We start from the raw sequence: 19,445 nt of genomic DNA on the forward strand, positions 1-19,445 counted from the left end.
CTTCTCAAAAAGCCCGTAAACATTTTTATTAAGCAACAGTGTATCATAAAAATTGGCATACATTTTGTAAAATGTAATTAAACTAGGGAAGGATGTCATAAAAAGATACTTACCGTAAAAATAAGATTGTTATGGATATTAAACGTGTCCTTGGTTGAAGGAGAATATTTCAGAATGTCTTTATTTTCTAGTTACATGGGTCCAAATTTGTTCTACAATATCTTAAACCAAGGATGGTCACCAATTCGAAGTGCTAAAAAGGCGAAGGTAACGCAAACATAGATTGTTTCGGTAATGGTATTTAATATCACTGGGTGGCGCGCATCTGAAATGTCCAATTTTCCTGTGGCGCATAAATCAGGCTTAATATGACAGATGGTATGAATGATGTTGGCTTTGAGGGCTGCTAGGGTTTGTGGCTTATTGGCATAGACCTGCGACTTAGAATCCCCCACAAGAAAAAGTCTAACGGGGTCTTCACATTAACTCCACGTGAGTTGACCATGCCCTCAAATCGCTGGTGCAGAAAGTCCAATTCATCTAGAAATGGGCCTCACCATAAAATGAAAGAAATGCTCGGAACGTTGCCCGAACAACACATCTGTTTTGATACAACAATTTTATGATTTGCATATATATATTCGTCCTAATGATTTGGCAAAACAAACTGAATAAATGACAGCCAATTCGACAGATGTAGCTTCAACAATATGGCCGCTATCAACTGTCAAAGTGCGCAAGTCCCTATTGGGAGACACTTTATAAAAGTCTAACTTTGAACATTTAGGTCAAATCGGGTAATGTTTACAAGTACCGCTCTGAAGTTTAGAAATGCGTTTACGAGGGGACAAATTAGATTTTTCGTAATTTATATCAAAAAATAAAAAAATCGGATTTTCGTTTTTTTCCATTTCACATGTGAAAGAATTTTACTTGTTTTGGCAACAAGACTATTTTCTCCTTTGCAAAACAACTAATAGTTCTGCTATGGATTTTTGTTTAACTGGCATAAAAATTTCCAAAAGCAGCACCTCAAAAATTCCCATTTCAATATTTTTAAAATTTTTGTTAAATAAATTCTCAAAGCTTAGACATTACTCTTAACTATATAACAGAATTTAAATTTAAAAGAATAAGATCAATATCTATTATAGTTTTGCCGTACCATCGAATTGAACTCTAAGGATTTCGGTAAAAACTAAAATAAATGGAAGGTTCTAGAAATAGAGCATTCTAGTTTTGTCCGTTAGATAATTCTGTGTATATAAATAGTACAGCAAGTTAGACTTAACATCAACTGTATTACCAGCGTGTTTTTAAAGTGTGTAATATAAGAGTGTGTATTAAAATAGAGTGACTATTTAAATTATTGAGTAAATTTAAAGAGTTGTTACAAATTTTAAACTACTGATCGCTTTTATTTGCAATTAAAAGAATACGGTTTATTTAAAGGAAATAAACCACCGTTTTTAAAAGGTAAAAACTTAACAGTATTATTAGAAAGGCAATTTTATACTGGGAAAGACTCTATCTACCTATATTGGAAGCTAAAGAATAAGACCTAGTAATTTTATGGGCAGATCTAATAGACATTTCACTCAGTACAAACTAAACTACATAATAATCCATTAAATAAATAATTATTGACCCCAAATACAAACAATTTGCAGCAGCAGCCCTTCTCCTCCTCTCACATACTTAGCTAAACGTAAAACGTGTAATCCCATTTATATTCTACTCTATAACAAACTAAAGGTTTAAGAGCCCGACATTAACGCATATTACGGTAATGGATTTAAAGACTTTTTTGACACACAAAACAAACAGACAGACAGTAATAAATATGTAATAAAAAAAACGACATAAAAATAACGAAAAAAGTATACAAAATACATGAAATTGTTGAGAAAATAATAAAAATAAATTCAGCTGAAACTCAATAATTGCATTGAGCAAAAAGAGGCCACAGGTGTGTTAAAATTTAAAACCATGGCGATCACTAAACATTTAACGGATGTGAAACTTTACTTCTAAGCAAATGAGAGGGGAGACTGCCTAAAAACATACATCTGTATGTTTATATTTGTTTATATTATAAGCAGATGCACATAAATTTTGAAATACTACTACTTGCAATACTAAACATTAAATTTTGAAATGTTTATTTTATTTTGCTTAAAAATCTTTGAATTTGTATTGTATTGTAATGCATAGAGTATTGATTTAGAACTTTCAAAATTTTAAAGAACTTAACTTAACAGAACTGGCATCATCATTGACATCTGCTTTTGAAAATAAAACTTAAGGCTCGTTAAAGTTTAAAACATAAAATAATAAAAAACATTAAATAAACAAATACTACATGGTGCACTGTAAACATAATTAATTTAATTTAAGGGCTGTGTTTCGTTTTTGTTTTCTTCATTGTTTTATTTGATTTTGTGCAACGTAAGATTTTAAATAACTCCTACACATGATTTTAGTTATTTTTGTATAAAGGCGAAGATGGAATATTTTGAAAAGTTGGAATAAGACGTTTCATATTTCAAGCACAGGAGGAAATAAATAAGCCGAACAGTCATTTCGTCTGTACCGAATCTTATATATCCTTCACTTTTGTAGAAAAAGACAATATTTGTAGATACAACATTAAATTGACTACAGTTGCCGCTAAGCTACCGTTAATATACCCTTTAAGCTCTAAAAAGCTTAAAAAGTCATTACCGAAATAAATAACTAATGTTACCAATAAAATAATTTCAAGTTTGGCTACTGTTACAATTCGCCGTCACTCATGCGAATGCCAGACCTCAAATAAAGGCGAATTAAAAAAGGTGACAGCTTCGCAAAAATTTAGTCACATTCATTAATCTCGCCGTACAAATTTTAAGGCTTATATGAAAAAAATAAATGAATTCGCCGTGTTGTTATTTTTGCTTTGGTATAATTGTTGCCGATATTCTTATTGAATTCGCCTTGACTACACTGTGCAACAAATTTAGGCTCAGCTTCTTCAGTTTCAATAATTCAAATGTGAAATAAAGTAAGAATTGTGAACAAAGTTGCGTTGAATTAAATTTTTGTTAGCCATTTTTTCATTATGAAAAGAATTATTTGGTGTATGACTTAAAAATGAGGGATTTACAATAGATTGCGTATCTTTTGAACTCGGTTTTTGATTTAAATAACTTATATGTCATTTTGAAGGGTACATATCTGCTATTTATTCTCATTTAGTTATTGAACATTAACAACAAAGTTTTCTATGCGTCGAAAATGTCGAATTTTGTACCAACGAATCGTCATATGCGGTAAGTTTTGCCACTGTAACTAGGGTTCCTAATTTCCCGGACTTTTTTCTTTCCCGGGAGGTAGTTGAAAAATCGTTTCATTCCCGGGAATTCCCGGGAATTTTTTAACACTAAATTAAACCAAAAACCAGAAATTTTTTTTCGAATAAAGTATAAAATAAATGTTGGTCCAGCATAGGGTTTCTGATTTAATAGTGTCATTTCATCGGCATTGTCGCATTCGTAGTTTTAATCAGTATAAAATCCATAAATTCTTTGTATAATTAAACAACTTATGAATTTCGACTATGTTAAATCTATAAAACATGCGTAGATAGAGACATTTTTCATATCTGATTGTAGATAAACAGATTTGAACCACTATTATTGTTATTACTTTCTCTAAATATGAATAATATTCATTGAATATCCCTAAAAGTTAGGCATCTTTATAATTCCTTTAAGAGTATAAACTTTGAATTATATTCATTCTTAATAACCAATTTTTTCAGCTGTGGCTTAAGTTGAGTGGAAAAAAATCGGTTATTTCAACAGTAATACTTCTTTGCCAACTGACTACCTCTAAATCTATGGATATAATGAAATGATTCAATTAGCAACAAATTTGGCCATCGAAACGAATCTGAAAATTGTAACTTTTAGAAGAAAAATTATGAAGAAATTCCCGAAAATTCCCGACAAACATTTCCCGAAAATTATCAGAAAAATATTCCCGGGAATTCCCCGTAAATTTTTCCCGCGTAGGAACCCTAACTGTAACACACCGATTGCTCGCCGATGCTTATGTGTTCCATCGATTTCAACGTACGAGAGACGGTTTGTTCAGTTCAGAAGTTGGGATTTTGACACGGGAGACAAAGATTGCCCAGACCAGCCAAACAAGTTTGGAAACCATGAATTGGATACATTAGATTAGGTTACGTAGGTTGCTCGCATGTTAGCGAGTTCACTCGGAAGCCTTGTGGACCATTGTGGTAGCCTTAGAATTACTATTCCCTTATGCTGAGAATTCATACATAAAGGGAGAATAATTTCCCTCCCTAATTTCGTTGACTATGTGATTCCTGTGGTCTCCGTGAGAACCAGCCGGTACTTCTAATAAATCTGATCATATTTGCTAGTGACACATCTCTAAGACAGTCCAGATTATGGATAAGAGCTCTATCAAGATATAGTAGTTTATGGTTTTGTAAGGCTGGGCAGTCACATAGAAGGTGTTGTACCGATTCCTAATCATCCAAGAGTCTTGGTCCTATTATCTGTAAGAGTGGGCCAGAGCAATCTGTATATTCTACAAGTGATGATATTTGGCCACCTGTCCATTTCGATACGGTCACCAAGGAAGTGTGAATATCCCTTTGCGCAAGAGTTACCTCTAGGGACGACAAATTGGATGCGCATTCATCAGATACTTCATTACCCCGGATTCCCTTATGTCCTGGGACCCATATCAACTCGACGTGATGTTGTATCAGTTGTGCCAGTTATTCGATGCAATTGAGAAGACATTTCGACTTAATAACGTTGGAGTTAAGAGCCTTGATTGATGCAAGGCTGTCTAAGTAGATATGTATAGTTAAATTTTCGAGATCCACTTCTCTGATTCTTCTCGCCGCTGTATTATGCATCGATACAGCGGCCTCGAAAACCGTGCAGGTATCGGGTAATCGAAAAGACAACAAAAGGTCCAGATCATCGGTGAAAATTGCCGAGCCTGAGCCTCTTTCTGTCTTTGAACCATCAGTGTAGATGTATATCACATCGTTTTAGGACAGTGTTCGCAGTCCAATCATCCCTTGTCGGTATTCTGATCCTAAAAGTCCTATAAAAATTATAGGCATTACTCCATAAAGATTGTTGTCAAACTCAACAAGAGCTTGCGGAATCATTGGGAGCAATTTCAAAATGTTTGCGAGCAGCAGGAAATTGGGAACCGTACGCATTGAAGCCCAGAAAGACGATTTTGCATGTCCGAAATGATGTTTCAACGCTATAAAAGAAAATAATTTTTGCACCGAATCATTACTTGCGATGAAAAAGGATCAAATTCCATGACGCTAAGGTAATGTTCTGTATTTGGTGGGAGCAAAAGGGTGCTAGCTATTATGAGTTTCCGAAATCTGACCAGACCATCATATGGAACCGAACGCATCTGATTCGTTTGAAGCGAGCATTTGCCGAAAACGCCCGGAATATGCCGCCAGACATGAAACCGTAATATACCATCATGACAACTCTCGACCACATTATGCAATACGTGTTGAAAACTATTTAGAATGAAGTGATTGGGAAGTTTTGCCTCACCCGACTTATAGTCCAGACCATGACCCGTCTGACTACTATTAGTTTCAATCGATGCAGAACGCTCTATCTGGGATACGCTTCACTTTAAAACAGAGTATCCGAAATTGGATTGATTCGTTGTTGGCCTCAAAAGATGAGCAGTTTCTTTGGCTTGGAATCCATTTGTTTGTCAGAAAGATGGGAAAAGGTTATAGCTAACAATGGCCAATACTTTGAATAAATTTATATTTTACAAATGTTTAAAAATAAAAACTAAACATTTAAAAAAAACCCCGTATTTTTCAGTCATACTCCAAATAAAACAAAATATTTATTAATTGATTAAAGTACAATTGGGTCAAATTATTGTCCTATTAGAACCGGGAAGCCTTAAAATCGTATAATACTTTAAAACAAACAGGAGTGATTTTCCAGGTTTTAAAGAATTTAAAAATTCTACTGTTTTTTAGGCTGAATAATCTTTATTTAATCATAATTTTTAAATTCATTAGAGTAAATCATATAATTACACTTGTAGCTAAACAAAACATGACTATAATTAATTGTTTAACCACATCACTGACCACAGGTGGTAATGGCAGTGGTCAAGATTATGTTTTTATTATATTTAATTTCTTATTTTGGTCATTTCTTTAACAAGTTTTTTATTAAATGTTTTTTTTTTTGAACAAAAATACAAGTGCACGATTAAAGCTGCCAAGTAGTTTATGTTCATCAACAATGTACTTTTATAGACAGCCATCACTATTACACTTGATTGTGTCAAGTGAAAGGCGCGGCTTTGAGCTTTTTTTATGGCGCGTGAACAGTTTTCTTAAATTCCCTAAACTGAAGTCTTAGTTTTTTTATTTACGGTATTTTCTATTTTTGATTGATGATATTTTGAATATATTTTTTTTGTTTTCTTTTTGTTCATGGCTTCTTACTTTATGGCAGCAGCAGTGCATATGAGAAATTAAAAATAAAATTATTTTAAACATTCAATGCAGCATTTAATTTCACTTCTCTGCTGCATTAAAATTATAAATAAATAAGTAACGAAAACGTACATAAATATTTATGTATTTTTTTTGTTTTCAAAATAAAAGAGAAGTTAAGTAAAAGTGTTGAAACAAATTGTATCAGGTGCACTTAACAAATTCTAAAGTATTTTTTTTATGGAACGAACTTTTAAAAAGCTTAGCAAATGAAGCATTTGCCAACTAGAGCTAATTTTTCATAATAACTTTTTATCTAAACTATCTTAAAGTAGTTTTAAAAAGTATTCCAGAAATATGACAGATTTAATATTCCTTTGGGATTTTAAAATCAAAATCTTCCGCATGTTTCACAAAGTTCTACCGGAACCTAATGTTTAAAAGGAAACCTGAAACGCTGGGGAATGAACTCAAAATCATAAAGATGAACACTCAGCCAGCATAGCATAGTCACGTTTCTTTTAATCTGGAAAAGAATTCGTTAATTTGACTTTAATTTCTGTGTTATTGAATTTCATTTAATTTTTCTTTTTTTTTTAAATCATTACAATTCAATGTTTCAACAAGTGATTTCTGTTTTCATGCTTAAGCATGATGTTGTTGGCTGGTGCATGGCCAAATTTTGTGCTGCACCAGAGTCCATGTAACCAAAGAAGTTTTACAAGGTTAAAATATAGAGGAATTTTAGGTGGCTCTTGAAACAAAATTAAATTAAAACTCTTAATGTTGAAGTCATCATCATCATCATTATTATTATTATTGTTTACAATGAAGATCATTGCGATCATCATGATGATATTGTATGTTATTGAGAGTTTTCTTTCAACAAGCAAAAGTGAAACATAAATATACAACAACTACATAACTATATATAAATACAATGTAAATACAAAAAAGCAATCCAAAGAATTGAATTAAATTTAACCCGCCATTATTAAAGGCAACAAAAAAAACTACAATAAAACAATAACAGCGAAAAGAAAACTTTACAAATTAAAACAAAAGATCACAACAAGGCCAATAATGCAACATGGAAACAACTACAATTACCAGGATTGCCACACATTTTTCTGAGCTGTCCACAAATGGCCGGGAAAATATTCAAAATTTCACTAATAAGATTATTTCATTCAAAAAAATAAAAAAAAAAATCAGTAAAAAATTTGTAAAATGAAAATAAAATATTGATAATACCTATTAAATTATACCCATCATATCTTGGGAATATTTTCAAAATCCCCATATTATTTTCAAAATCCCTTTGCCTTTGCCACAAATCCCCACAACTGGCAAGCCTGACAACTACTATAGAGGCAACAAATTGAAAACGGCATCATGAGAGTCGTCTACAAATAATAATAAACAATTTTTTATGCCGCCTTAAAAATGCCTTCCTACATTACTGTCCGACTGTTTAGATTACTGCCTAGCATCGATGTTTTGAGTTGGTGGAATGGTTGGATGCCTGCCGCCTGGTTATTTAGCTTGATGTTTATGTTTCTTGGCTGGCAATTTTACACGGTGCTACAGTGAAAAATACTAGGTAAGTGCAGGGACTGGTTGAATATTTTTTTATCTACCTATAGGGAGGATCCATGTGAAAGCGGACAGCAGTCGGATTTACCATCTCCGATTTTAATGAAATTTACCATATACATTATATATCCAGTATATATGGAAACTCATTCCGATGTAAAAATATCGCGACTTGAAAATTGAAAAATTTATTAAAATTGTCTAAAATTATATGCACATCATCAGCATAATTTTTGACTCCATTTTAAAGCCAGAGATATTGGCCCATAATCATAGTCAAACACTAAAGTCGGTTCTTTTTAAAAACAACTTTAAATTAAAAACCCACTTTATATTATTTCCCAACTATAGTCAAAATTAAAGTATGTTTTAAATTGAACCGACTTTAACTGGGTGTCACATGTAGAAAATGTTTTCATACAATATACAAGGAAATACAGACAAGTGGCACCGCTGAACAGCTGACATAGAAAATTAAAACAAAAACCAAAAAAGGTAAACAATAAAAGTAACCGGGAAAACTAAAGAAAAAAAGTTTTTTGTGGTGGAAAAATGGAAAAGATAACATTAGTATCATATTTAGAATATTTTGATACTAATTTTATTGATAACTGTTCAATAATTGCAAAATCTCTCCCAAATTCTTGTAACTTAATTTTTTTTACTTTTTGCCGAACTTTTTTACATGGCGAAGAACAGCTGATGCTGTTGTTAAATGAGTTAATAACAGCTTCAGCTTGTTTTATATTTACAGTCGACTTTAACGTCAAAAATATACTTTAACTTGTCTATGGTAGACCTAAAGTCCACTCTTAAGTAAAGACGACTTTATTTCTATTAAAATATACTTTATTTCTGACTATGATTATGGGCCATTGTCTTTAAAATGGTGTGAATAAAATTGTTTACTTCCAAAATGTTAAAGGTAAATTTTCGGAGTATATTTCAATGTAAAAAATATCAAAGATCGCGGTGTTAAAAATTAATAAAGAACACGGTATGAGGACAATTAAACTCTCTACTATATTCGTGCAAAATAATTTCGATGGAGACTCGATTAGTTCAGGAGTTATAAAGATAAACGTTATTAAAAGTACGTTTTTTCATAGAAATTCATATAAAAATTAAAGCACCTGTGTCTTAACATATAAATTGAAATTGATTCTATTTGCATAAATTTTATATGAATTTGTATGAAAAAATGTACTTTTAATAACGTTTATCTTTATAACTCCTGAACTAATCGAGTCTCCATCGAAATTATTTTGCACGATCTTTGATATGTTTTATATTGAAATATATACTCCGAAAATTGACCTTTAACTTTTTGGAAGTAAACAATTTTATTCACACCATTTTAAGGACAATATCTTTGCCTTTAAAATGCAATAACAAATTATGTTGGACTTTGAGTAGTTTCAATGTTATGGCCAATTATGTGTATATAATTTTAGACAATTTTAACAAATTTTTCAATTTTCAAATCACGATATTTTTGAAATGGGGTTTCCGATGAAAAAGTCATAAATATGTGTGGTAAATTTCATTAAAATCAAAGGTTTCAAATCCGAAAATAGCAGTTTTCTGTCCTATTTGATATGGATCCTCCCATATTTCAAATTTTGAAAATACTCTAATAAAATTTAGAGCAGTGTTCGGTACTCATAAATACCGTCAGCCGAACATGTTCGTTTATTTATTGTAAACAACACGAATGTAAAAAAAATTCCTAAAAATTATCAATTAAGAAACGAATATTAATATTACTTGCAGATTAGATTACAACAAAGAAATCCTTATTCCATGATCTTTTTATGACGACCACTGATTTAGAGTGGCCAATTTTGGATAATCTGTTCTGAGATGAAACGTATCCCAGAGTGAGCGTTATGCATAGATCGAAACAAATAATAGTCGGACGGTGCAAGGTTTAGAGTTAAAGAATCCTAAAATTCGACATTTTCGAAGCAAAACAAAGTTTCTTGTTACACCCTTCACCTTCGTAAGAAGGGTATATATAAGTTTGTCATTCCGTTTGTAATTTCTACATTTTTCATTTTCGACCCTATAAAGTATATGGGGGATTTAACGTCAAGTGAACCAACTTTTAAAATCGATGTCTTCCGATCGGGATGAAATTTGGTCATCTATCTATCTATCAAAATAAATATTTTGTAACTCAAGACATACAATTTTTATGTTAAAACATTTATCGAAAGTGTCGAAAGAAGCATTCAAGTGCCTTGGTTTTCTAAAACGGTGTAAGAAATACTTCACTCCATCTGATCTCCTTACTATTTACACCACTTATATCCGACCTAAAATGGAATACAACTCTCATGTGTGGGCCGGTGCTTCGAAGTCTATTTTGGAGTTACTCGACCGCGTACAGGAGAGGGCGAAGATGCTTATCCGTGACAGTAGGGTATCCGGCTCTATTGACTCACTGGAACATCGTCGCAATGTGGGTTGGGTTTCACTGTTCTACCGATACTACAATGGTATGTGCTCTGCTGAAATTAGGGAACTTGTTCCCGAAACCCGTAGTTTTTTACGCAACACACGCTCTTCGGCAAGGGCACATCAATTTGTTGTCGACTGGACAGTAGATCGCACAACACATTACAGGGAAAATTCGTTCTTTAGCCGTACTGTCCGTATGTGGAATAAGCTTCCTCCTGAAGTATTTCCTGTCACTTTCAATATAGGAAATTTCAAATCAAATGTCCACAAACACTACTCCCTTTATCCTCCCTCCTATAACCTATTTTCCTAGTTCCAACACAATGCTTTGCATGAATAGGGGTCATCCCCTGAGTGCTGGTCCAAGAAAAAAAAAGTAAATTTTCAAAATTTTCTTGACGATATTATTACTTTTGTTATATTGTAGGTAGCACAGTGTTATTGTTGTTCTTGACTTGTTTAAACTTTACAATTTATTTAGTAAATATCTCTTTTTAAGCACCCTACATAATGTGGTTTTAAATTTCCTTTGTCATCATCTTTTATCAGAAAGTAAAAGAACACAGCTGTGCTTTCCTAACATTTATTTTCTTAAACAAAAGGCTTTTAATATCAAATAACTTAACAACAAACTGATCTTCCCCCTTCTGCCTTCCTTAAACCCTGAGAAATTATAATTTTCTAAAAAAAAATATGTTCCAACTTACCTTTAACAGCTTCGTAGTATCCCAAATCCAGCGTGAATGATTTTTATTTAACCACCAAGAAAGAAAATCAAGAAGGAAATTGAAAACTCCTTTAGTTTTCAAAACACAACGCAACTCGCTACTCTCCTTTACCGCCCTTTTGCGTCGTACTTTTCGTTCAAACTTTTCTGGACAGGACAATACAAAATTTCTCAATATTGAAATTTTGCTGATCTGGTAGAACTAGTTTTTCTCTTACAACAACCGAAATTCCAAAAAAAAAAGTAAAGAACAAATTTTTCCTTTTTGTTGTTATTAAATAGGTAGGTAGAAGAAAACGATGACGTTTAAGTTAAACTTTATTGTTGCCGTTTTCTCTGTGTTTGTTTTTTTTCGATTCTTCTCCTCTGGTGAAAAGTTCAAATACAAATTTAGCAACACAAATTTTTTGTTGAACTTTTATTTGTTGCTGCTAATAACGATGTTGTTGTTTTTGGTTTTTCTAAAATTCCAGGTGATGCTGCTGATGATGATGGTGGTGTTTAGAAGGAAGAGCTATAAAAACGGAAAATAAACAGGGAGAGTAAGAGAGAGAAAAAATTAGTAAATATGAACAAAGCAATCAAAATAAAACACAAAACTTTAAATCAAGGTAAGAAAATTATAAAATTAAAATTATTTTTTGCTGCTTAAGTTCTAGTTTTAATTTCAATCTGTAGTTGAAATTTTTTTTAATATTTAGCTGTAAAACTTGTTAAGTTTAATTATGAATTTAATACAGTCCTGTTCTTGTTGTTGCTTTTTTTAATTTTTGAAGTTTTACAATGTTGTTTTGGTTTTACAATAACATCAACAATAAAAAAAATCACCTACTTACTGCCGAGTTTTTACGAACAAATTAACGAACCCAGAGCAACAAATTAACAGAAACAACAAAAACTGTTATTGTTTTTGCTGCTGCAATATGTAGTGAACAGTGGTATGAAATACAAAAATACCCTACTTGCTATTTCTGCATACTTTTCAATCACTTTTCAATGATATCAAGGGTGTATCAAAATTTACGCATGATTTGAATTGAAGAGAAACCACGGTCTTTTACTTTAGATTGTTATTATACCATTATCCTTCGTGAGAATGGTATACATATATAAATTTGTCATTCCGTTTGTAATTTCCACAATATAATTTTCCGACCCTATAAAGTATATATTCTGGATCCTTCTGTTGAAATCAATTTTCTGAAGATCCCAGATATCTTCAGGATCCAAATCTTCAATAATTCTGTCAGAAGTTTCCTATTTAAAATCATCAAAATCGGTCCACACATAGCTGAGATATGAGGAAAAAACCAGGACAACCTCGATTTTTGACCTATTTTTGACCTATATCTGGATTACAAAGTCATTAATATAGACAATATGGATATCTAATGATAGATATTTCAAAGACATTTGCAACGACGTATATAAGACCATAGTAAGTTGGACCTACAATGGGTCAAAATCGTAAAAAAATATTTTTTAACAAGAATTTTTTTTTTCACCAAGAAAAAAAAAATATTTTGTTTTTAAATTTAAATTTCCGATTTCACACGATCTAGGTGGACTATTCTTAGAAGCATTTGTTTTTCGAAAATCACATGTGAGTTCTATGTGGTTCACAAATTTTGCCCAAAGCTGTGGCAGCCAAACTTTCATTATTTTTTAAATACTGTTCAAACGTTTTTACAAACCCTAAACTGTCAGCTGTCAAACTGTTTTTATTTTTGAAATCCTAGGTCTTTATGTAGTCTAAGTTTAGCTTTAATCCTAAGTATCTATGTAGTCTAAGTTTTGTTTTAATCGTAGGTCTTTATATAGTCTATGTTTAGTTTTAATCATAGGTCTTAATGTAGCCCAAGTTTAGCTTTAATCGCATGTTCAGCTTTAATAGTAGGTCTTTATGTAAGCTAAGTTTAGCTTTAATCGTAGATCTTTATGTAGTCAAAGTTCAGTTTTAATAGTAGTAAAAGTTTAGCTTTAATCGTAGGTTATTATGTAGCCTAAGTTTAGCTTTAATCGTAGGTATTTGTGTAGCCTAAGCATAGCTTTAATCGTATTTCTTTATGTAGCCTAATTTGGAATTCAGTAGTAGGGTTTATGCAGTCTAATTTCAACTTCAATCGTTGATATTTATGTAGTCTAAGTTTAGCTTTAATTGTAGATCTTTATATAGTCTGAGGTTAGCTTCAATTATAGAACTTTATATAGTCTAAGTTAAGTCCTGACTCAATCATAGTCTAAGTGAGCCTCAATCTCAGCTATTTATGTAGTCTAAGTTGAGCTTTAATCATGGATATTTTAGTAGTATAAGTACAGCTTCAATTGTAGATCTTTAAGTAGTCCAACTTGACCTTTGGTCTTCATGTAGCTTATGTCGTGATTTAATCATAGTCTGAACTTCCAACCCTATCTATTCTTTTGCAGATGAGAGCTCCATCTGATCTCCTTACTATTTACACCACTTATATCCGACCCAAAATGGAATACAACTCTCATATATGGGCTGGAGCTTCAAAGTTTATTTTGAAGTTACTCGAGCGCGTACAGAAGAGGGCGAAGATGCTCATCGGTGACAGTAGGGTATACAGGGGTATACAGGGTAGGGTATACAGCTCTATTGACTCACTGGGTAATCGTCGTAATGTGTGTTGTGTTTCACTGTTCCATCGGTACTAAAATGGTATGTGCTCTGCTGAAATTAGGAAACTTGTTCCTGAAACCCGTAGTTTTTTTTCGAAATTTTTTTCGCAAATTCTTCGGCATAGGCGCACCAAATCGTCGTCGACTGGACAGTGGATCGTACAACAAATTAAGGGAAAATTCGTTCTTTATCCGTACTGCGTGTATTTGGAATAAGCTTCCTGATGAATTCTTTCCTGTCACTCAATATAGGAAAATTTAAATTAAAATTCATGGCCACAAACACTACACCTCTGTTCTCGCTACCATAACCATATTTTTTTGTTTTTGTTTTCCACACTTTTGTTTTGACACTTGTCATCGAAATTTGGACATTTTGGAAATTTGGATAAAAAGATTGCAGAAAATTACACATAACAATTTCAAATCAATAACAGCCTAAGAAAATATGGGCTAAAGAAAGTCTCTCCAAGAAAAGACTATCATATGACACCAATTACAATCTGAAGTAAATTTTTCACAATTAAAGTTCTGTCTAAAAGTAAAATTATTTTTAAATTGATTAAATATGATTCAAAATTTGTATTTCAAAATCTTTAAAATCCTAAAAGAATAATAATTGATATTTAACAAATTTGAACTTTGAACTAAAATCCGAATGTAATTCTGGTTATCCAGCATTATCTATTTATAAAACTTGGATTAATTTTCATAAACAAAATTCCATTTCATTTTACTAAACCATCCATCCCACTGTTCAAAAGAGTTATAAAGAAAAGAGAGCAACATAAAGAGAGTTTGGGCACCCAGCATTTTTATTCAGTTTGACTTTGGGTGCAGAGAATTCTCGTTAACTAGAAAATGTTGCAACAAGAAGTTGTAGCTAAAAAGCTCGACTTGGCTTTGTGACTTTGTTGACCTTAATTTACAAACAAGGTACAAATCAATATTGTTTAAACCCAAAAAAAAAATAAACAGCAAAAGAACTTAAAACTTGTTTATTTACGAAAACATACTAGAGTTATTTTGTAAAAGTTTTCAGTTGAATTTTAGTGACAGCAAGATGACGTCGTTATTTGTTACAATATAAATAAATGTTTCGTTGTTAATTGTTTTTATATTTAAATGTTTATTTTTAAAAGAAAATTTTGTTTGTGTTTTACTTTCACATTAATTGTTACAGTTACAGTGGAGTCATTCAGTCAGTCAGTCACACATCAATTAACGTGAATAATTTTTATTTTTTAAATGAATTTGTGTGACTGACAATTTGTCCCTCTTTTGGATGTTTATGGAAATTGATGTGACTTTTATTTAAGCAATATTTGTTTTCGAATGTTTAATGTTTATTAGGGAAAGGAAATTTTATTGATTTTTGGTTTATTAACAAAATTCAAAGACATTTTGGTAAAAATATTTATTTATTATTGTAGTAAAATAGAATCATAATTTTATCGATTTTTTATTGCGCTAAATTAATTGATATAAAATATTGAGGTTTATTGTAAAACTATAACAAGTTTTGTAATGAAATGTTAGACAAATTCTATGCAATTATGAAAATGTTGAAACAAAAATTTATAAGTTTGATAAAATTGATTTTCATTTTAATAAAAAATTAATTTAGCCAAATTTTTTATTATTATTTGATTAGCATTGAAATATTAGTTAATTTAACAACACCATTAAATTTGTTTGAGATTTTTTTATTGTTTTAAATGAATTGTATTGGTTTATGGGTTTTTAATTATTTATTACACCCGTAAAATTTTGGAACAACTTTATTATTACTCTTAATTACAAACAGAAATTATTTAAAGATAAAATGAATTCTGTGTAATCAATGAAACCGTAAGGAATATTAACTAACTTTTTTTAGATTAAAAAAAACATTCAAAGCCTCATTTTACAAAACGAAACGACAACCGTTTGAAGAAATATGTATGAATAAAATTTAATTTTCATACCAGTATTCTAGTATTTTTTCATAAAAATATCTTACATTTGAAAAAGATTCAAATTGATCAACTATTTAACGAAATAATAAAATAAATTGCTACTCCTTTTAATCCTTATCTTAATTAGCAAAAATGCATTGCTATATTTTATGATGTTGTTTGGTTGCCTTTACAAAAGTCATGCACGATCAAATAAAAATTTACTCAAAATAGTAGTTACGCTTAGTTCATCAAATATTTGCACGATCTGTAAATATTATTGAAATTTTAGCATCAAATTTTTATATTAGTGGATTCACACACGTCGAGTTTACTTGAGCAAGTCTTGATTTTATAGAAGGGAGAGGAAGAAAAAGAGGAACATTTTTCCAATCGCCTCTCCTCTCTCTTCTATAAACTCAAGACTAGCTCAAGTAAACTTGACGTGTGTGAACCAGCGTTTAGTTTTTATTATTTAATTTGCCAAAGTGAATTTTTAAATTGTTTGCAAATTCATTCTGTGAATTATGTTTTCCAAAGCACCAATATACCAGATATAGTCATGTGAATTTTGATATTGAAAATCTCAAAAATCGCCTCCTAAATACCTGACAGTTAATTGATAAAAATGAAAACATTTTGTAAATGTTGAGACCAAATTTGGTCCTTTGGTCTAAGTTCGGTAAAAGGAATATACAACTGTATTCCATTGGGGAAAAAAAATTCGAAAATTCAACATAAAATGAATTAAATTTTAAAGGAGATTTGAAGGACATCATTTAATATTGGAAAAATTGTCTATGTAGAAATAATCTCTGTAATATTGGGTGTATGGCATAAAAATGCGGGATTTACAATCACCCCTATCGGCAATAAAATGTTAAATTTTGTTCCCATGAAATATCCATTTCCCTCGAAGGCAAAATTGCTATCGTGATATTCCCATGAACTTTTCATTCACAATAGTTAATTTTGTTCGTAACAGCTGTTTATTGTTTACAAAATTCTATCTAAAAATTGCACAACAAGGGGAATGTTTTCACGTGAACAAAGTTGAACGAAAAAAGGAAAATATTTCATGTGGAAAATATTGATTCGCGATAAGAGTGAATGAATGAAGTATCTTTTGTTTTTGTTTTTAATAACTTCCCAATAAGCATTTGTACTGGCATTCAAGTTGAAATCAAGTGTAATTCAAGCCTTGAATTATAGTCAAGCAGTTGAATTTCAGCTGTATTACTTCAATTTAAATAGCATTCTCCAGTAAAACCATATGTTTTTTGTTTGAAAAATATTTAATTTGTTCCACTATTTTTCAAGTTTAAATGCATTACAATTACATTTGCATTCAAGTCAAATTCCAACAAAATGTTCAAGTGCTTGAATTTTTGGGTTTCTAGCGCTTATTGGGTTATATGTCATTTTGAAGGGTCAGATATGTGTCATTTATTCTCACTTAGCTATTGAACAAAGTTTTTTTTGCTTCGAAAATGAAGAATTTTGTGCCAACAAAGCGTCATATGCGGGAAGTTTTGCTTTAATTCTATAATTTGAAAAAAATTTAAAATTAAAGAAGTAAAGCACACTGATTCCTCACCAAAGCTTATGGTGGATGTGTTCCATCGGTTTCAATGTGCGAGAGATGGTTTGTGCGCTTCCGAAGTACTGATTTTGACACGGAATACAAAGATCACCCAGGCCAGCCTAAACAAGTTTGAAGACCATGAATATTACTCCATGAAAATTGTTGTCAAACTCAACAAGAGCTTGCGAAATCATTGGGAGCTACTCAATCAGCAATTTCAAAACGTTTGCAAGAAGCAGGATTCATCCAAAAGCAGGGAAATTGAGTACCATACGAATTAAAGCTGAGAGACTTTGAAAGACGATTTTGGTTGTCTAAAATGTTGCTTTTACGCTATAAAAGAAATAATTTTTGCACCAAATCATTACTTGCGATGAAAAATGGATCCATTACAATAACCCGAAGCGTAAGAGATCGTATGTGAAGCCGAATCGACACCAAAGCCAAATATCCATGACGCTAAGGTAATGCTCTGTATTTGATGGGTTCAAACGGTTCCTATATATTATTAGCTACTGAAATCTAACCAGATCATCACAGGGAACCTGTACCGAACGCAACTGATTCGTTTGAAGCAAACATTGGCTGAAAAACTTCCAGAATATGCGGTCAGATATGAAACCGTAATATTCCATCATGGCAACGCTCGGCCTCATGTTGCAATACCTGTTAAAAACTATTTATAATCCAGATCTTGCACTATTCGACTACTCTTTGTTTCGATCGATCCGCATCTCTTCAGAACAGAGTATCCGAAATTGGCTTGATTTATTCATGGCCTCAAAAGCTGAACAGTTCTTTTGGCTCCGAATCCATATGTTGTCATAAATATGGAAAAAGGGCATAGCTAACAATGGCCAATACGTTGTATAAATTTATATTGTACAAATGTTTCAAAATAAAATCTAAAAAAAGCCAAATTTTTGAGTTATACACCCAATATATCTGGATTACTTAGTCATTAACACAGACAATATGAATATCTAATGATATACATTTCAAAAACGGACAATGGGTCAAATATTTTTTAACCCAATTTTTTTTTTAGCAAAAATTTTTTTCGTTGTAATTTTGACCAAAAAAAAATTTTTTTTACCCACATTTATTTTTTTTCTCATCCAAAAAATAGTTTTTTATTTATCTTAAAGTATTCTTTGGTGAATGATATACAAGGCGGATCCAGAGGGGGTGAAATAGGAAATTCCCCCCCCCCAAAACCGAAAAGTTTTCATATAAAAAAAGGAATAAAAGAAAAATGTAGAACAAATTTTAATTTCCCCCCCCCAAATGGTTGACCAGGATCCACGCCTGATATAAGGTCATAGCTCCCTTAATTGTGGTTTAATAAATTTGAATACAATCTGTCATAAATTGTGGCCGATATTGTGAAAAAGCCGGACCATGGCAGGGAGAAAATTTGAATAATAAATAACGATAAATAGCACATACAACCATGCTTCAATCAAAATTTTTAAACGAATAAATAAATTTTGCTGACCATCTTGGCTAATTTTGAGGCATCACATATCCCTTACCAAGGGATATGTAGGGTCCGTCATTTAAACTTACAGTGACGGACAATACAATAGAATCACTACATATGAATTCGATTAAAGCGGTAAAACTACAAAATTTGATTTCAAAATTTAAAATTTGTTCATTATAGGTATATTAATGCTCATAACGTAAACAATAAATAGAAAAAAATAAAATAAAAAAATAAAACATTCTTATGTTAAAAACGATGTCAAATCTAAAAGACTAAATAAAATATGCGACATTCAAATAGAATCAATCAGTCTTAAAATGATTAAAAATAAAAAATCATCATAAGAATTCGTTGTTTTCTTAATATTTTGTTGCATATCAATTATTTCTAATAACAGCATCAAATCTTTTGGGGATTGAATTTAACAAACTTTCGCATGTAGATCGGGAAATTGCATACCATATTTCCTGAAT

At 31.4% G+C, this 19,445-nt stretch overlaps 1 protein-coding gene across 3 annotated transcripts in view; it reads right to left on the reverse strand.

The window, feature by feature from the left end:
• kst (spectrin beta chain, non-erythrocytic 5 kst) overlaps positions 1 to 19,445 on the reverse strand; it is a 132,507-nt gene that overhangs the window by 105,563 nt on the left and 7,499 nt on the right. For all 3 annotated transcript variants that reach the window (XM_065504714.1, XM_065504713.1, XM_065504715.1), the window contains exon 2: positions 11,299 to 11,832. The gene's annotated coding sequence lies outside the window, so the exon portion shown is untranslated. The remainder of the gene's footprint in view (positions 1 to 11,298; positions 11,833 to 19,445) is intronic.

This window comes from Calliphora vicina, chromosome 3, assembly GCF_958450345.1.
Source record: "Calliphora vicina chromosome 3, idCalVici1.1, whole genome shotgun sequence".
Classification (NCBI taxonomy): domain Eukaryota; kingdom Metazoa; phylum Arthropoda; class Insecta; order Diptera; family Calliphoridae; genus Calliphora; species Calliphora vicina.